Source organism: Dipodomys spectabilis, unplaced genomic scaffold (assembly GCF_019054845.1).
Source record: "Dipodomys spectabilis isolate Male_0828 unplaced genomic scaffold, ASM1905484v1 ptg000043l, whole genome shotgun sequence".
In the NCBI taxonomy this organism is placed as follows: domain Eukaryota; kingdom Metazoa; phylum Chordata; class Mammalia; order Rodentia; family Heteromyidae; genus Dipodomys; species Dipodomys spectabilis.
In genome coordinates this window covers 16,844,264-16,862,075 of record NW_024870720.1, presented here as the reverse complement: position 1 = coordinate 16,862,075, position 17,812 = coordinate 16,844,264, and the positions used below count along the sequence as shown (strand labels likewise).

At 43.7% G+C, this 17,812-nt stretch overlaps 1 protein-coding gene across 2 annotated transcripts in view; it reads right to left on the bottom strand.

Moving 5' to 3' along the window:
- Hopx (HOP homeobox) overlaps nucleotides 1–17,577 on the bottom strand; it is a 28,372-nt gene extending 10,795 nt beyond the window's left edge. For both annotated transcript variants that reach the window (XM_042678168.1, XM_042678167.1), the window contains exon 1: nucleotides 16,978–17,577. The gene's annotated coding sequence lies outside the window, so the exon portion shown is untranslated. The remainder of the gene's footprint in view (nucleotides 1–16,977) is intronic.
- Nucleotides 17,578–17,812: the final 235 nt, after the last annotated feature.

Here is a 17,812-nt window from a genome sequence, read left to right as displayed (position 1 = left end):
ACTCAGGAGGCTGAGATCTGAGAATCGCAGTTCAAAGCCAGCCCGGGCAGGAAAGACCTTAAGACCTTGAGACTCCTATCTCCAATAAACCACTAGAAAACCGGAAGTGGCGCTGTAGCTCAAGTGGTAGAGCGCTCGCCTTGAGCTGAAGAGCTGAGGACAGCCCCCAGGCCCAGAGTTCAAGCCCCATGACCGACCAAAAAAAAAAAAAAAAAGAGTCTTAAAGACTTTCCTGCCTAGCCTGGCTTCAAACCATGATTCTCAGGTCGTAGTCTCCTGAGTAGCTAGAGCCTGGCCTTTTATTTTTTTTTTTGCTTTTAAAAATAATTCTATCACATAATACATATCTCTTTAAAAAAACAAAAACCAAAAAAACCGAGAAACCCCAAAACGCTGGGCACTGGTGGCTCATGCCTGTAATCCAAGTTACTCAGGAGGCTGGGATTTAAGGATAGTGGTTTGAAGCCAGCCCGGGCAGGAAAGCCCATGAGACTCTTATCTTCAATAAACTACTCAGAAAAAGCTGGAAGTGGTGCTGTGGATCAAGTGGTACAGAGTGCCAGCCTTGAGCTAAAGAAGCTCAGGGACAGTGCCTAGGCCCAGAGTTCAAGTCTCAGGAGTAGCAAAAAACAAAACAAAACAAAGAAAAAAATCCACCACGAAGGTATTTGGACAGTTTTGCTTGTTATTACCATGCATAAAAATGGTATAGTATTTGCTCCTTTCACTTAGCATTTTTTCTAAGATCTATCCATATTTCTGCATGTAGAAAATTCATAGTCATTGCTGATTCCCTTTTATGGATATTCTACCGTGGACTGACATCTTTTCATAAAGGATACTGACATCTTTTCATAACGGATACTCAGGTTTTTGCCAGTGTTTTGCTGTTGTTTATGTTGCTTGAACATTCCTTCCACTCTCACAACTAAAGATTGAAGTCAAGATTTAGGGCTTGCTTGGCAAAGGCTCTACCAGTCCCCAGCCCTTGCACCAGCCTTCTGAAAGGAGTTTTCTGGGCCATGTGCTAGCACTAATAAATGGGGTTTATGGGCAATGGTGCTCTTTGGCTTTTGCACTTATCAACTCACCTTCTAAAGCATTTCCTTTTCTCCTTATCCTTATCCACACCAGTACTGTCAATCTTCTTAAGCTTGGACCAAAGTTGTTGTGTCTTCTTTTTATCCAAGAATAATAGCTAAATCTTCTCAAAGCTATTTATAGTTTCCAGCTTGCAAAAACTTCTTGAGATTAAAAGATTTACTTGTTTACTATGCTCTATGTAAAAGTATTTTCCTGCTCCAGTGCAAAGGGGGATTTGAGGTATTTGGGAGGAGAGTTGAAACTCTCCAGGGAAGCTCAGTTATTTTTCTGATCACCAGCAGCACTACCATAGAATGTATGGGAAAGTAATTATTAAAGGACCTTTTGTCTTAATCATGCTGCATGTGTGGGTGATTTTACTTCTACAGTGTTTATGGGAGTTGAGGGTTAACCTCTTAACCCTTCCCCTAAAATAAATATTAAAACTCAGAAATGAAAACCTCAGAGATGGGTTTTAAATGACTGAGTAATGAAGAAGACAGGCTATAGAGGTAGACAGAAAGTATAAAAGGGAGACACTAGTAGGCCATGACTTCAACATAGGATAGACAAGGAGATGACAAATGTGCTGAAATGTTTGACCTTCGGAATTATGATCAAAAGCAGGTTGATATTAGTCATTTGTTTCTCTCACAAGACTTTCTTAGGAATCAGAATAGGTTTAATCTTGTTTTGCAGTCAGGAAGGATTAACTAACTGATCAGAGAAGGACTGAAAGTTCTACCTTTTGTTCTAGCTACAGCTAGAGCAGCTCATAATTCCATGAACTTTGAGATTGATTTATGCGTCGGACCAAACACATTCTTCCTTTGTCTGATCTATGGCATCAATTCTAAGCTATTGTTGAATCACCCACCCATTTAAATCTGTGAGGTCTAACTTAATCATCATTTGCCACTTTGGTGAAGAATTGGGGTGGGGAGGGAGATGGGAAGCAAATCTTTATAGTATGGGCAGGGACATCACTTCTGTGTTGTGGTCTCTTCTTTCACTCCCCCCAATGGCAACCTTACAGACATGCATGCAAGCCTTCATGCTTCCTTAATATTAGAAAACAGAGATAATAGAATCTCCCCTTTCAAGCTTTGTCTGCCTTCATTTTTCAGATGAATAGCTGAAGTCAAGATTGCTTGGGAAGATAGTTCAAGTTTGACCCGTATGTTCTGAGCTCTTAACCTTTGACCACTGCAACAGCTTGGAGAACAGGCAGAACCACTGACTAATTGACAATGGCAAGCAAGCAAGCATGCTGTTCTAGAACACAGTGCACTGTACTTGTTGAGGCTGGAAGACTGCAACACTTACCTACTACCATCCTTGAATATATTCTGTTCCAACTGGCTGCCAGTGACTAGACCATCCTAAATGTAAGTTACCAACCTGTAAGTTAGAAGGGTCATCAGGTTTGGATCTGTGGGATGTCTCTCAACTTTGGTGACCACACACTGTTCTGACCCAGCTCAATAGATCATCCAGTAATCTCAGCCCATACCACGAGCACCACCAAGCAGGCTAGCTCTCTTTTTTTGTTTTGTTTTGTTTTGTTTTGCTGGTCCTGGTGCTTGAGCTCTGTTCCTGAGCTCCCTTTTTCTCAAGGCTAGTGCTTTACCACTTGAGCCACAGCTCCACCTCTAGCATTTTCTGTGATTTTTTTTTTGGGGGGGGGCGGTTGTGGGGCTGGAACTCTGGGCCTGGGCGCTGTCCCTCAGCTCTTCAGCTCAAGGCTAGCACTCTACCACTTGAGCCACAGTGCCACTTCCGGCTTTTTTCTTTTTGCTTATGTGGTGCTGAGGAATCGAACCCAGGACCTCATGCATGCAAGGCAAGCGTTCTACCACTGAGCCACCTTCCCAGCCCCGCATTTTCTGTGATTAACTGGAGATAAAAGTCTCAGGGACTTTCCTGCCCTGGCTTGCTTGGAACCTCAATCCTCAGATCTCAGCCTCCTGAGTAGCTGGGATTACAAGTGTGAGTCACCATTTTAGCTCTCCTTTCTGTGCTCTTCTTTCATTGGTGCAGAGCTGGAAGTGTGTGAATAATATAGTATGCAAATGAAAAATGTCACAGCATCAAATAGATGGAATCATGGAGACCATGGCTACCACTTCATCCCCAGATGTGCAGAGTTTTACTGAAATGATTTATGAACTTCCTAAACAGTTGTCAGAAGAAGCTTGTTAGTGATCTAGAAGTGTATGTCCCCTTCAGAAAACAGGAAGATACTTGAAGAACTGTGGAACAGAACTGTGTCTGGAAGTAACTTCCAACAGTCCGAGTTAGTCAATCATGAGTTGACACTGAACATAAAACTCCTTGCAGCCACACTAAGTTGTTTTCAATGCTATCCCAACTGCTATTTTAATCTTGTGTGTGGAAATACAAGGAATTTGCAAAAAGCAATAATAAAATATTAGGCTTCTTCTTTGAGCATTCTTGGAAATAAGTGGGCAAATGGAAGAAGGCAAGCCATGTCTTTTATCTTCTTTAGGATACATACATTTGTAAACCTGCTGCTTTTCCAAAAGTCCCTTTCCATGATGATCATCAAGAAATTGGAAAATGGTTTCTATAAAAAGAATACTAGGGGCTGGGAATGTGGCCTAGTAGTAGAGTGCTTCCCTATCATGCATGAAGCCTTGGGTTCAATTCCTCAGTACCACATAAACCGAAAAATCTGGAAGTAGCACTGTGACTCAAGTGGTAGAGTGTTACCTTGAGCAAAAGAAGCTCAGGGACAGTGCCCAGGCCCTGAGTTCAATCCCCAGGACTGGCAATAAATAATAAATAAAAAGAATATTATAAACTATAGATAGAACCCAAGGTTAACCTCTGGAAGGGCACGATTAAAATGTTATTTACTTGTAACTGTGAGAGAAAATAATCCTATTGAAATATCCTAATGAAATTTAATAAGTCATTTGTTTATGGGAAAGCAAATGCTTAAGGAAAAGCCATTTTAATTAAAACCTGGTTTAGGAGCCCGGTATGGGGGCATACACCTGTAATTCCAATATTTGGGAAGCTGAGGTAGGATGATTTTGAGTTCAAGGCCAGTAAGATCCTGCTCACCTCCCTCCCCCAAAGAAATTCCAAGGCAAACAAACAAATCTGGCTTAAGAAAATACAGTCTCGATGCATATAGTGAAAGGGCTTTCAAGGAACTGTTTAGGATTTTAAGGGTTTACAGCACAACTCAGATGTGTGCCAAGTATCTAGAATAGTCCCTGGAACATTGAAGGTACTAGTAAATATGTATGGAATCCATATTTTTTGAAATTTATCTTCACTCCCAGAGTACATATGACTTTCTTTCATCTCACTATTGAAGCAGAGTAATTCTCCATAGGCAGAAAAAGGAGAGGGAAATGGGGAGAGAAGCAAGAATGTGGTCTGAGATGTTATGGTAACATGGAATGGAAAGGAAAAGCCAGAGTTTCTTTGCATTTCCCCCTTCTCTTCACCCTTCTACCCAAGGCTCCTGAAAGAAGGGAATGGGAGAGATGCGGTGTGACACATCTTGAACAAGCCACCAAGTGGCTCAAGGGACACCAAGTCAGCATAGTGGCTAGCCAGTGCTCCTCACATCTGGGAAGAGAGCAACAAAGGAACTCCTGGCTTTTGAGAATGAAAAGCACTGGGAATGTCTGCGTGTCTGTGATGCATGGGATGTGTTTGAAATCCCCATTGATGCGAGAAAATATTAAATTGGGTGAATAGAAGAGCCCCAGGCAGGGAGTTAGAACTGCATTTTCATTTCCTCTCCTCCATGTAGTCCTCCATGACTGTGTCATTTAAATGGTTGTGTCATTTAAATGGTTGTGTCATTTAACTTATTTGAAACTGAGTTCTCTTCTCAGTAAGATGTGGCTATCAACTTCCTTCCTGCCTATTTACCCCAGTTGTGTGAGATGGTGGCATTCATGAAACCACTTAGAAAAGCATGAAAAAAAACCCCTACTGGTACCCAGTGTCACCTTTCTCCTTCTCTCCCTCCCTCCTTCTCTCCTCCCTCCCCTCACTCATTGGCTCTCTCACTCTCTTTCTTGTGCTGGTACTGTGGCTTGAACACAGGGCCTAGGTACTACTCTTTAGCTTTTGTGCTCAAGGCTAGCATTACCATCTGAGCCACAACTCCACTTCTGGCTATTTGGTGGTTAATTGAAGATAAGAGTCATGTGCTTTCCTGCCCCAGCTGGCATTGAACCACAATCCTTAGATCTCAGCCTACTGAGTAGCTAGGATTACAGGTGTGAGCCACCAGCACCTGCCCAACATTATTTCTTAATCCAGAATAGCAAAGGTGCTGTGTCAGGTGACCCTGAGATAAATCCTTTTCTAAAATGATGCTCACAGAGGCTTGGGTTTTAGATGATCTCTCTCTTCCTCTTCTTGATGTCATCAATCCAAGAAAGGGGAGGACAGAGGCCTATCTGAGCTCTGTCCTTTCTCTGCTGACTCCTTTGTACTCAAGGAAAAACTAAGGAGCCAGTGCTCTTTAGTATTCAGCCTGGTATTCAGTAAGGGTAATCGTGGAGAGTATACTTAAGAGTAAAATGCATGCTCTTAACTGGTTCACTATTAAGCGAGTAACCCTGTAAATCGGTAAAGTTCCTCCAGAAAGTGAGTACCTGTCAGTACCTTCCTGTTGACCTTACTCATTTCTGCTGCTGTTGGGGTTAGCAAGGCAGAGCCTGTTAAGCTCTGAAAGGCTAGAAAAACATATACTTAACTGCAGTCATGAGGAGGTGGGTTTCCATTCTTACGAAAGCCTAACGTTGCATCTCTGTGGTTGAAGTAAGAGGATATAGCCGAGCTTCAGATTTCCTGACCTTTCAGTTTTACTGCAGTTTGGAAGTATAAGGCAGCAATTTGTCTAGTAGGATAAACAATGCTTAGGCCTGTTGTGAGATTGTTAGTATGGTCGTGCACATGCGTAGTAAGTGTGAATGTCTATGATAGCTCATAATTAGATCCAATGATCAAATAGAAAACTGAGGATCCAAAACAGTGTCCCAGATTTCAATAGGGCCCAGATACATGCTCAGAGCTTGCAAACTGGTTAAATAGGAGTAAGATTGATAAATTGCATGCTCAGATCTCATCTTTGAATATGTCTGATGACCTAACATATTAAGAAATTAGAAAATAGGGAATAATTTCAGTATTTCCTAAAGAAAATGACGAAAGCTAGAGAGATGTTCACATCACTAAGCTTGAAAGCAAATACAAAAAAGATAAATTTTCCTAGGATAAAGTGTAGTTATGAAATTCCTGTAACCCCAGCTATATAGGAGGTAGAAGAACAAGGATCACAGTCTGACACTGGCTGGGAAAAACAGGAGACGCTAACCAAGAAACAAACTAGAGCAAAAAGTACCAGGGGTGTGGCTCAAGTGGTAGCATACTTTTTGTTGTTGTTATTGGTTGTGGGCTTGAACTCTGGGCCTGGAAGCTGTCCCTTAGCTCTTCAGCTTGAGGCTAACACTCTACCACTTGAGCCACAGCACCACTTCGGGTTTTCTGGTTGTTAATTGGAAATAGTCTCATGGACTTTCCTGCCCAGGCTGGCTTTGAGCCAGCCTCCTAAGTAGCTAGGATTACAGGTGTGAGCCACCAGCACCCAGCTGGTAGCACATTTCTAGCATACACATATGCACACATACACACTCCCCTATCTTTCTCCTCTTCCTTTCTTTCTTTCCCCCATCTCCCTCTCTGTCTGTCTCTCTCTATGTCAGTACTGAGTCTAGAACTCAGGGCCTCAAACTCTCCAGAGGCGTTTTTGCTCACAGCTAGCATTTTACCACTATTTATAGGAATTAGGATGGTTTTCTTTGTTGTTGTTTGTGTTTTTGATGATACTGAAGTTTGAACTTAGGGCCTAATACTTGCTAGATATGCATTCGTCTGGGGTTATTTATTTTTTTTAAGAAATAGGACCTTATACTTTTTGCTTGGGTCTGGTTTTGGACTGGATCATGCTTTCTGCCTAGCTGTGATGACAGGTGCATACCACCAAGCCTACATTCTTTGTTGAGATGAATCTCCCTACCTTCCCCTCCCACCCTACCCCCCAGGTTGGCCTCAAACTATGATCCTCTAAATATCTGCCTCTGGAATAGATGGAATGACAGAGATGAGCCACCATGTGCTGCTACCTAGTCACGTGAAGATGTTAAAGCATCGGAGCTTCTTCTGAAGCTGGTGTCACCAGTGCCCAGTTCTACAACATTTTTGTCCAAGCTCAAATTGCATGGTAAGAAACAGTGGTTTGGGACCTGTGTGTCACTGATCCGGCTTCATTAGTAGGTAAGGCTGCCTGTCAACTCAAGCAGGCAGAGTTTCCTTGGGTGGTTTATTCATTTCAGAAAGTCAAGCAAATAGGCTCTTGGAGAGAGAATGACATACCACTTTGCACACACATAGTTCACTCAGTATACTCAATCATTACGTTTTATGACCCAACTACCATTCTTCTTCTTTTTCAAGTAATATTTGTACTCATTATTATTTTCTTTTTTTCTGATTGTTATTGTTAAGGAGTTGTACAGAGAGTTTCCTATTCCATAAGTCAGTTAATGAGTATAGTTCTTTTTGGACAATGTCATTCCTTCCTTTGCTTTCCCCCAATTCCCTCCTCCTGTCCCTGCCCCTATTCATTTTTATTGAGACAGGCCCTTGCAATATGTCATAGTCCAAGCTGGCCTCAAACTCAGACAATCCTCCTGCCTCAGCTTCTTGAGTGCTGGGACTGTAGGTATGAGCTACGGTGTCCAGTTACTGTGTCCAACTACCATTCTTATTTTATGAATATACATTAGAGCTCCAAATTATGTCATAGTCCAACCTCCTAAGCTGCTATGATACTCATGGGCTTATGTTTTATCCACCTGAGCTGCTTTTATGAACAGTTATTCAGGCCACATAAACAAAAGACAGATGGGAAGTTTACTCCTCATGAACATCACAGGACATTAACAGCACAAAAACGTGAGGAGACAAATGACCTTAAATTCTGGCTCAGGTACAACTTAACACCTACACTACATCACACAGAAATCCTGACCCCTCCTTCCAGATCTGTGCTTTCCTCTCCTCACGACTTTGAGTAATGCTCGGCCGCTTTCAGCTTCATCTCCATTCAGCCATCTTCCTTCATAGCTACATTCCTGTCCCTCCTAGATCACAGCATCAATGTTGGATTCAATGAGACGGAGTATGTTAACAAACAGTGCTATGAACTACTGTATGAATACTGTGTAAACACTGTATAAATATGAGGTTCTGACTCAACTTTCCCAATGACTCAAGATATAATGCTGGGCAAATGAGAGGTACCCCATGTTGTAATCAATCACTAAGTGGTAAAATATTGTAGAAATTTTACTCAACTCCAACAGTATATGATCTCTTAGAACTGTTCATTGTTTTACTTCCCCAGATAATTGGTGACCAATATGGAAACATGAGATGCTTCTAGACTTGGCTAGCTCAAGTTTAAGAAAATGACTTTGAAAAGGAAGCATCATTGAAGAGCTTATTCTTTAAGTTCCAGAAGACTCAGTCACTCAGTTTCTTATTTATATATTTGTTAAAATACTTTGGAAGACAGAGAAACTTCCAACTTTTTTGTACCAGTCCTAGGGCTTGAATGCAGGACCTGGGCACTGTCCCTGGGTTTTATTGCTCAAAACTAGCACTCTGTGTCTTGAGCCACAGCTCCACTCCTAGCTTTTTGTTGGTTAATTGGAGATAAGAGCCTCATGGACTTTCCTTCCTAGGCTAGCTTTGAATCATGATTCTCAGATCTCAGCCTCCTGAGTAGCTAGGATTATAAGCATGACCTACCAATGCCTGGCCCAAATGTTTGAAATGCTAGAGCAGGATTGTGATGATAATAAGTTCCAGATTCCACACAGATGAAGGAAATATTGAGGCCATGCCACCTTAGTTTTTCCCTTCCCCAGTGTTCCAACAATGAGGTTAAATGTGATGCTGCATATGGTTTGTTTGATTCTGTCCGATGTAGTTCCTATATCCATGTTTGCAGCTCCTACCCATCCCTGGGCTCAGTTTATTTCTTAAAGGAGAAAGTGAGCAACTGGCCACTGACCTGCATGCTTACCAGCAGCATCATTAAATGATTTTTTAGTCTTCTCTTGTCCACGGTCAATAGCACTAGGTCCTCTGGCTGCTCCTCATGTGTGCTGCTTTCTCTGACTATATTGTTGAGTCATATATAAACTCTTCTGAGCTAGTTTTAAGGACTCTCCTCCCTTTGTAATTGTGGACCCTGAGCCAGGTCCAGATGGCTAATGAAAGTGGAGAATGGTCTCCTGCCATCTTCATTCTGTCCCATGAATCCCTGTTGTAGCCACCTCTACGGGATAACCGGTGAAGAATACTTAACCAAGTGGTAGGTAGCCCAACATCAAAGATTAAAAAAAAATAAACTGGGTGCTATGGCTCATGCCTGTAATCCTAGTGACTCAGAAGGCTGAGATCTGAGGATCATGATTTGAGGCCAGGCTAGACAGAAAAGTCCATGAGACTCTTATCTCCAATAGACTACTCAGAAAAAGCTGGAAGTGGCACTATAGCTCAAGTGGTAGAGCACTAGCCTTGAGTAAAAAGAAGCTCAGATTTTTCTTTTTTTTTTTTTTTACATAAAACAGATTTCACTCTTGGGCACCAGTTGACTGGAAATTTGGGCAGGTCTGAGGAAGGTTGTTTATATAAATTTCCCTAGGGAGAAGCTGCACAGGAAGGAACTGTAAACATATCAACAATAACTGCATATGTAAGCAGATCTGCCCTGACTTACAGAAATCCAGGAAATTTCCAGCTTAATGGTCTAGACCCACTGGCTAGAACACTGTCATGAGCTTCCTGGTCTATATACACACAAGGTTAGGACATTTGACCAGTGTGTCTGCTTTGGGCTTTTTGGGTTTCTTTTTGTTGTTGTTGTTAACATAGAAAGGCAGAGAAGCTGATTTGTGGTTTTTGTTTTTTGTGTTTCTTTTTGTCGATCGTGGTTCTTGAACGCTGGGCTTGGGCACTGTCACCAAGCTCTTCAGCTCAAGGCTAGCACTCTACCACTTGAGCCACAGCACCACTTGCAGTTTTCTGGTGGTTAATTGGATAAGAGTCTCATAGACTTTGCTGCCTGGGCTGCCTTTGAACTGTGATCCTCAGATCTCAGCCTCCTGAGCAGCTAGGATTGCAAGCATAAGCCACCGGCGCCCAACAGGATGTTGATTTGTAAGGCATCTGGCAGGGGTTCTATGATTGGTCATATTTGTATGAAAGTCTCCAGGAGCAAATGATAAGAAGCTACAAGGGGATGGATAAAAATCAGTTCCCTATTTTGGATAAGAGCTTTAATTCTACCCAAACACATCCATGAGCCAGGAAAGCCTGAAGCAAATATCAGAGTAACTCACACTTGTGAGGGGATTCTCAAATCCCCTCTGAACTTCTTTATAGTGGGTCCACAGAATCAACCAGCCTGCACTCTAGTCAGCGTGGGTACAAGGCTTCTCCCAGGAAACAGGCAGAGGAGGAGCAAATGACTTGGACAGAAGCCAGAGTGAGGTGTGGGGAGGAAGGGTCCTGCAGCTTGCTCAACTGAATCCTGTGCTTTCAGGGGCTGTATTCATACATGACAAGATAGCTTATTCCTCAGGCGAGGTACCTTGTGGAGTAAACAGGAACTACTAATAATCCCACTGGAGCCAGGTATAGTGAGTGATACAGGTCTGCCCTGGAGAGGGGCTGAGGTGGAGGATCAAGAGAACCAGGTCAGCCTGTGCACAGACTGAGGTCAAGTCAGGTGTCAGGGATTTTGTTTGCTTGTTTGTTTTGTCTTGGGTTGGACTGAGATTTGGGTAGAGTGCTTTTTTTATATTTTTTATTTTTTTGGGGTCCGGTCGTGGGGCCTGAACTCTGGGCCTTGGCGCTGTCCCTTAGCTCTTCAGCTCAAGGCTAGCGCTCTACTACTTGAGCCACAGCACCACTTTTGGCTTTTTTCTTTTTGCTTATGTGGTGCTGAGGAATTGAACCCAGGGCCTTGAGCATGTGAGGCAAGCGCTCTACCACTGAGCCACCTTCCCAGCCCGAGTGCTTGTTAGGTAAGCACTTTTGCATTTGAGCCACACTCGTAACTCCTGTTTTCTTTCCTTCCTTCCTTCCTTCCTTTTTCCTTCCCTCCCTCCCTTCCTCTCTCCTTCCTTCCTTCTTTCCTTCTTTCTTTCATCTTTCTTTTTTTTTTTTTTTTTTGCCAGTCCTAGGCCTTGAACTCAGGGCCTTGGAGCTGTCCCTAAGCTCCTTTTGCTCAAGGCTAACACTTGACCACTGGAGCTATAGCACCACTTCTGCCTTTTTCTGTAATTAATTGGAGATAAGAGTCTCACAGACTTTTCTGCTTGGGCTGGCTTTGGAGTGCGATCCTCATATCTCAGACTCCTGAGTAGCTAGGAAGCCTAAGCCACCAGGGCATGTAAAGGATTTCCTTGTGACATTTCCAAGTGTGAATATAATGTACTTTGACCAGATTCACCCTGGTTTTAACTGTAGAGGGTGCTCTGTACATCTTTCCAGGCCACAGGCCACCTTTCCTGAGTCCCCATTGGTATGGCATTTTTGGAAGCCCCAGGAAGCTGTCCACAGCCTTCAGAAATTAATCCAGGTTAAACAAGCACAGCTTTAAACAAAAACAATCCAAATGGCTGTTTGCATTTTGCCATTCCACATGGAGAGAATTCAGATAGGCATGGTGGTACCTGCCTGTAATCCTCACACCTCAGAAGCTAAAAAAGGGAGATTGTAAGATCAAGGGCATCTTGGAGTACATAGTGAAACCCTAACTAGGAGAGAGAGGTGGGGAGGGGAGAATGAAGAGGAGGAGGAAGGAAGAAGAGGAGGAAAAGGAAAGGAGGAAAGGAGAGGAGAAGGGAGGAAAGGAGAGGGTAAGGTGCCGGGGGAAAGCAGAAGAGAGGAAGAAGGGAAGGGAAAGGGAAATATTGAAGTAAAAGAAAGACATTTTGTCTGTCACTTCCTGTTTTCTTCCTTCTTTCCTTAATTCCTTCCTTTCTCTTCCCTTCCTTTCTTTCTATTTTATTGGTCATGTAAACCTACCACTTTGATTAAAAAGTATTACTATAGGGCTGGAGAAATGGCTCAAGTGGTACTTAGCACACACAGACCCTGAGTTCAAATCCAGTATCTCCCCCAAAATGGTGTTGTTGGAACTGCGTGGCAGAAAACAGCACTGGCTTGGGCACACAGAGCAGCACACACAAGTGTTGGCTGCTACCTAATGCCCACAGCTCAGTCCTGTCCTGGGGCTAGATAACATGCAGCCACCACACATACACCCCTTCCTGGACAGAATGAACCAAAATACTAAGAGCTGAGACCATCTGGCTTTGGGAGGAAAGTGGAATATGGTGAGAGGTAAGGACTAAGTCCTCAAGGAAGGACTTGTCACTGAGATCAGGCAAGGGGCTCTGCTGGGCCTGCCTTCTGCCACAGCTCCAATTCCAGCTTGTGTTTTTGGTGGCTAACTGGACATAAGAGTCTTACAGACTTCCCTGTCCAGATTGGCTTTGAATCACCACCCTCAGATCTTAGTCTCCTGAGTAGCTAGGATTACTGGCATGAGCCATCAATGCCTGGCTTTTTGTTGTTGTTGTTGTTAGTCCTGGGGCTTGAACTCAGGGTCTGGACACTGTCCCTGAACTTCTTTTGCTCAAGGCTAGCACTCTACTGCTTGAGCCACAGCACTCCTTCCAGCTTTTTCTGTTTATGTGGTACTAAGGAATCAAACCTAGGGCTTCATGCATGCTAGGCAAGCACTCTACCACTAAGCCACATTCCCACCCCATCTTGACCTTTGGTCACCCGAAGGTGGCTCTGTTTTTCAGAATTATAAATGGAAGGCAGCCTCCTCCACTGATTCTTTACTGATTGCCCTGTTTATAAATTCAAATGGCACCTTACTGATGTAACTGTAACCTCTCTGTACAGCATCTTTACAAGAAAATGAAATTTTTAAAGATTCAGGCAGTAATTATATTTATATAACATTTCAAAGAACTTACAGATATGTTACCTTGCTGGAACCCATTTACTATCCCAGGAAGGGACATTTCTTATATACTAACACCGTAACTTAATTAGCTTTCCTAAGATGGGTAAACAAAACCGGAGGGAATGAACCTGCCAATGGCACATGTGGATGGCCTTGGGGACATTTAAACCAGAGCCAGGCCAGGCCTGACTCAGCAGGGGAGGTACCATTGTCCACCCCCACTGCCACACCCGCACAGGTGCTGAGGAGGGGTGAGGGACAGGTGGGAAGGACAAACGTCAACCACTCATGCTTTTGCATGGGGCTGTCCTGGAAACGGGAATGAAATGCCCTCGTTGGTAGTGCCACATCGACTCATCCCAAGCCAAGAACTCGTGTCATTTCCTGAAGAGACAACTTGGATGTGCCCCAAAGCTCCAACAAGCTTTTCAACCACCAGAATCCTGCTTATACCACACAAGAAACGTTTATTTTTGAAACACCCATCACAACCTCCCTTTTCATGCATTAGCACAGCCCTTCAGTAAGGCAGCTAGGACAGAGATGCTGAGGAATTCACCCCTGGAGCCCCGTTGGCTTTCCTCTCTAAGCCTGAGATGGAATGCACTTTTGAGGACCCAGGGCAACCTCTTTCTCTGCTTCTGAGCCAGGCTGTTGTGTTCTGCCTCCCAGACCTACCCTGCCCTGGATTGGTGGCTGGACAGGCACTATCCCCTCCCTCTGGGCGGGACATGAGTAGAGTTTGGATTGTGATGGTTCTTGTCAATCCAAGCATTTTTAGAGTTGCCTAGAGAGCTTTAAAAAACCAAGGCTTGTCCTCCCAACCCCTTCCCCTCCTCCAGGGATTCTGATTGGATCTGTGGGGTAGAGCCCAGCATGGATGTTTTAAAAAACTGTTCTCCAATCCAACCACCCTTGAGGTAGAGATTTCCCTGAAGACTACATAGTCTAGGATTCCCTGTCATGTCCTTGAATTTTTTTCTTTTTCTTTTCTTTTCTTTTTTTTTTGAAGGGGGGGAGGGCGTCAGTCATGGAGTTTGAACTCTGGGCCTAGGTGCTGTCCCTGAGCTCTTCAGCTCAAGGTGAGCATTCTACCACTTCAGATACTTCCGGTTTTCTGGAGGTTAATTGGAGACAAGAGTTTCACAGACTTTCCTGCCGGGGCTGGCTTTGAACTGCAATCCTCAGCTATCAGCCTCCTGAGTAGCTAGGATTATAGGCGTGAGCCACTGGCACCCGGCTGTGCACTTCATTTCTTAAACTGATTTTTTCCCCCCCAAATCACTCCTTTTGTTGTCATGCTGCATAGGCTGACTTAATTATAAAAAGGACTATATTAGCTAGGTGCTAACTAATCCTAATTACTCAGGAAGCTGAGATCTGAGGATCATGGTTCAAAGCCAGCCCAGGCAGGAAAATTTATAAGACTTTGATCTCTAATTAATCACACACACACACACACACACACACACACACACACACACACACACACACACACACACACACACACACACACACACACACACACACACACACACACACACACACACACACACACACACCAAACCTGGGGACAGTGCAAAAACCTTGAGTTTGAGCTTAGGATTTAACAAAAAAGACTATATTATTAAAGTATTGTTTCTTGAAGTAACTTGATATTATAGCACATGTACTAAGTGTGCAACTTGCTACATTTTCACATATGATTACCAGAGTCACAAGAATGAATATATTATGTCCATCACTCCCAAAAATTTTCTTCTGCCCCCAGAAACCTCCTCAAGTCTCAACTTGCTTTTTTCCCATGCCCTTCTCCAGGTAAAACTGATCTACCTTTTTCTTCTTTTTATTTTTTTATTTTACTTATTTATTTTTTTTGGGTCCGTTCATGGGGCCTGAACTCTGGGCCTGGGCACTGTCCCTCAGCTCTTCAGATCAAGGCTAGCACTCTACCACTTGAGCCACAGCGCCACTTCCGGCTTTTTTCTTTTTGCTTATGTGGTGCTGAGGAATCCAACCCAGGGCCTCAGGCATGCAAGGCAAGTGCTCTACCACTGAGCCACCTTCCCAGCCCCTTTTTCTCCTTTTTAAATGTGTGTGTGTGGGGGGGGGGGGGGGGGTAACAGGGCTTGAACTGTTCCTGAGCTTTTTTGCTCAAGGCAGATCTCTACCACTGAAACCACAGTTCCACTTCCGGCTTTTTTTAGTTGTTAATTGGAGATAAGAGTTTCACTTTTCTGCTCAGGCTGTCTTCAAACTACCATCCCCAGATCTCAGCCTACTGAGTAGATAAGATTGCAGGCATGAGCACAGTGCCCATCCTTCCTTTCACTATGCATGCTTTGCCACTTCTTCTATAGGTGCAATTATGCAATACACCACTATTTCTTGCCTGGCTTCTCATCAATCCTTAGACTTTAGAATTCAGTCTCTTTGAGACCCACTGTCTGAGGGTCACTATTTACTTTTACACGACCTCCAGCTTTTTGTTTTCATATTGTTTTGGAGAGATGGTCTTGCTACTTTTGCTGGGACTGGCCTTGAACTTAGGGATCCCCTCATCTTTGCTTCTTGATTAGCTGAGATCACAGGCATTCAACCCCATGCTCTGCTCATGTTAATGGTTTTAATTTTCCACTATTTCTCATAACTTTCTCAGAGGCTTTAGGCTAGTTAAAAAACCATTAGACATAATCTTAAAAACAGGAGTGTTAAACTTAGCATCTGCGGTCTTCCCAAGGACTTGCAGAAAATGAGCCTCGGGCAGTGTTCAGGAAGAAAGGCTGAGGCAAATACCTAGGAAAGGTCCTGGGTTTCCATCAGATTCTTAATCACTAGATTCTTGACCCAAACATATCGATTAATGTTGTGTTCTCTTCTTTTAATGACCTCTGCATTTTATGAATGTGAAGTCTAGTTACAAATCTTTGCTTCCATTCACCCTTTCTTCTCTCCCCATCTGCCCAGGACCCTGTTTTATTCTTTGCTTGCCCTGGTTTTACTTAAATCTATGAACCTGCATACACTGCAGGGCACTGTCCACTTCATCTGAACGCTTGGCATTCCTTTTCAAGACCCTGTCCTCTGAGCAACATGATGGCATGTTGTTCCTTTTTATTCAACACCTTCTCTTCCACTTGCCAGTCTACCCTGTGGTTCCCGCAGAGCTCAAAAGTTACAAACCTCACCATCTTCAAAACCCCAGAGCAAAGGATTTCCTTTTATCTCAAACCCCATCAATGTTTTTGCTGTTATAAACACAAGAGAACAAGTAGCAACCAGAAATAACTGTGCAAATTCAGAATCCAGCCACCGTTGTTCAATCCAAGTACTTCTTATCCCTCCATCAAAATACAACAAATACAATATTTTAAACACTATTCTGTCTAATCTGAGCTTCAAAAGCTGAGCTGCAGAGTGGGGCTTTGAAATGCTCCGTAATATGTTACCCAAGTGCCAGTTACAAACCACCTTTCAAGAGAAAAAAAAGATAAACAACACAAGGCCAAAAGGCCAACATGGACTCAGCCTGAGCCCCAAGTTTATCTGAACCCCATGCAGCCTTTTTTTTTTTTTGTTTTTTTGCAGAGGGTCAGGTACCTTATACCCAGCAGCATTCTGTGGCTCCTTGCTTGGGAGGGGGGGGGGTCAGCTTTGCATTTTTATCTTCCCCCTTTTCCCTGCCCTGCCTTCCAACAGAATTCAAATGCAGTAACTATTGTAGCAGTTGGGAGAAGTTTGCTCTGTGCATTCAAGGCAAACCTGCCAGAGGTACTTACGTGGAAGCAGCAGAGGTGAGCCCTGGGTTTGGGAATCTGCGAATGCTGATGCCAGTTTAAATAGCTGGGCCGGGCTGACGCTGCTGATAGCAAGTCTGTTTACGCCTGGGAGTGCAGCTCAAGCAAGGACCTGAAAAACCTGCAGCGTGGGCAGGACGCGCAGGAACGACTGAAAGTCTGCAGCGGCTCCCTCCCTCCCTCCACCCTCCTGGTTACACAGGTTTGATATTCAGGCGGTAACTTCTGAGTCTCATGGAACTTTCTCATCACCTTCCCAGCCCTATCTTCCCTGCGTAGCCAAGCCCGACTTTTCAGTCACACTGGAAAGAAGATGCAATTGAGAAAAGAAGGGTAAGGGCGATCATCCCTGGTCCCTCTCCTGGGCCTCCTTCCCTGGGAGCAAGGCTTCTGTCAGATGCTGCTGTATTTTCAAAACTAGGTTTCCATGAGGTTGATTTTGGTTGATTTCCCAGTTCTGCAAGGCGCTATGCCAAGTGAAGTGCCTCGACCACTTCCTGATTCATGAAAAGCTCTTTGCCTTCGGACACAGGATGTACAAATAAGGAAGAATTGAAGCAGAAAAAGGCCAGACCAATTTTAAGTCCCTTTGCAAACAATATTTTCATTCCCACCTTCTCATCTGTACTTTCTCCTCCTCTTCCTTTTGCTAATGAAATTCTTCTGTCAGAGTCGAAAGATTCCCCACATAGGAACGCCAATAAAAAGACAGTGTGTGAGCAGCTGGTATGTGAGAGAGCGTTCAGGACCGATGGAGGTGTTTCTAAAAGGTGAGAATGTGGGTGTGAGGACCAGAGGGTGGATGTTTATCTTGATT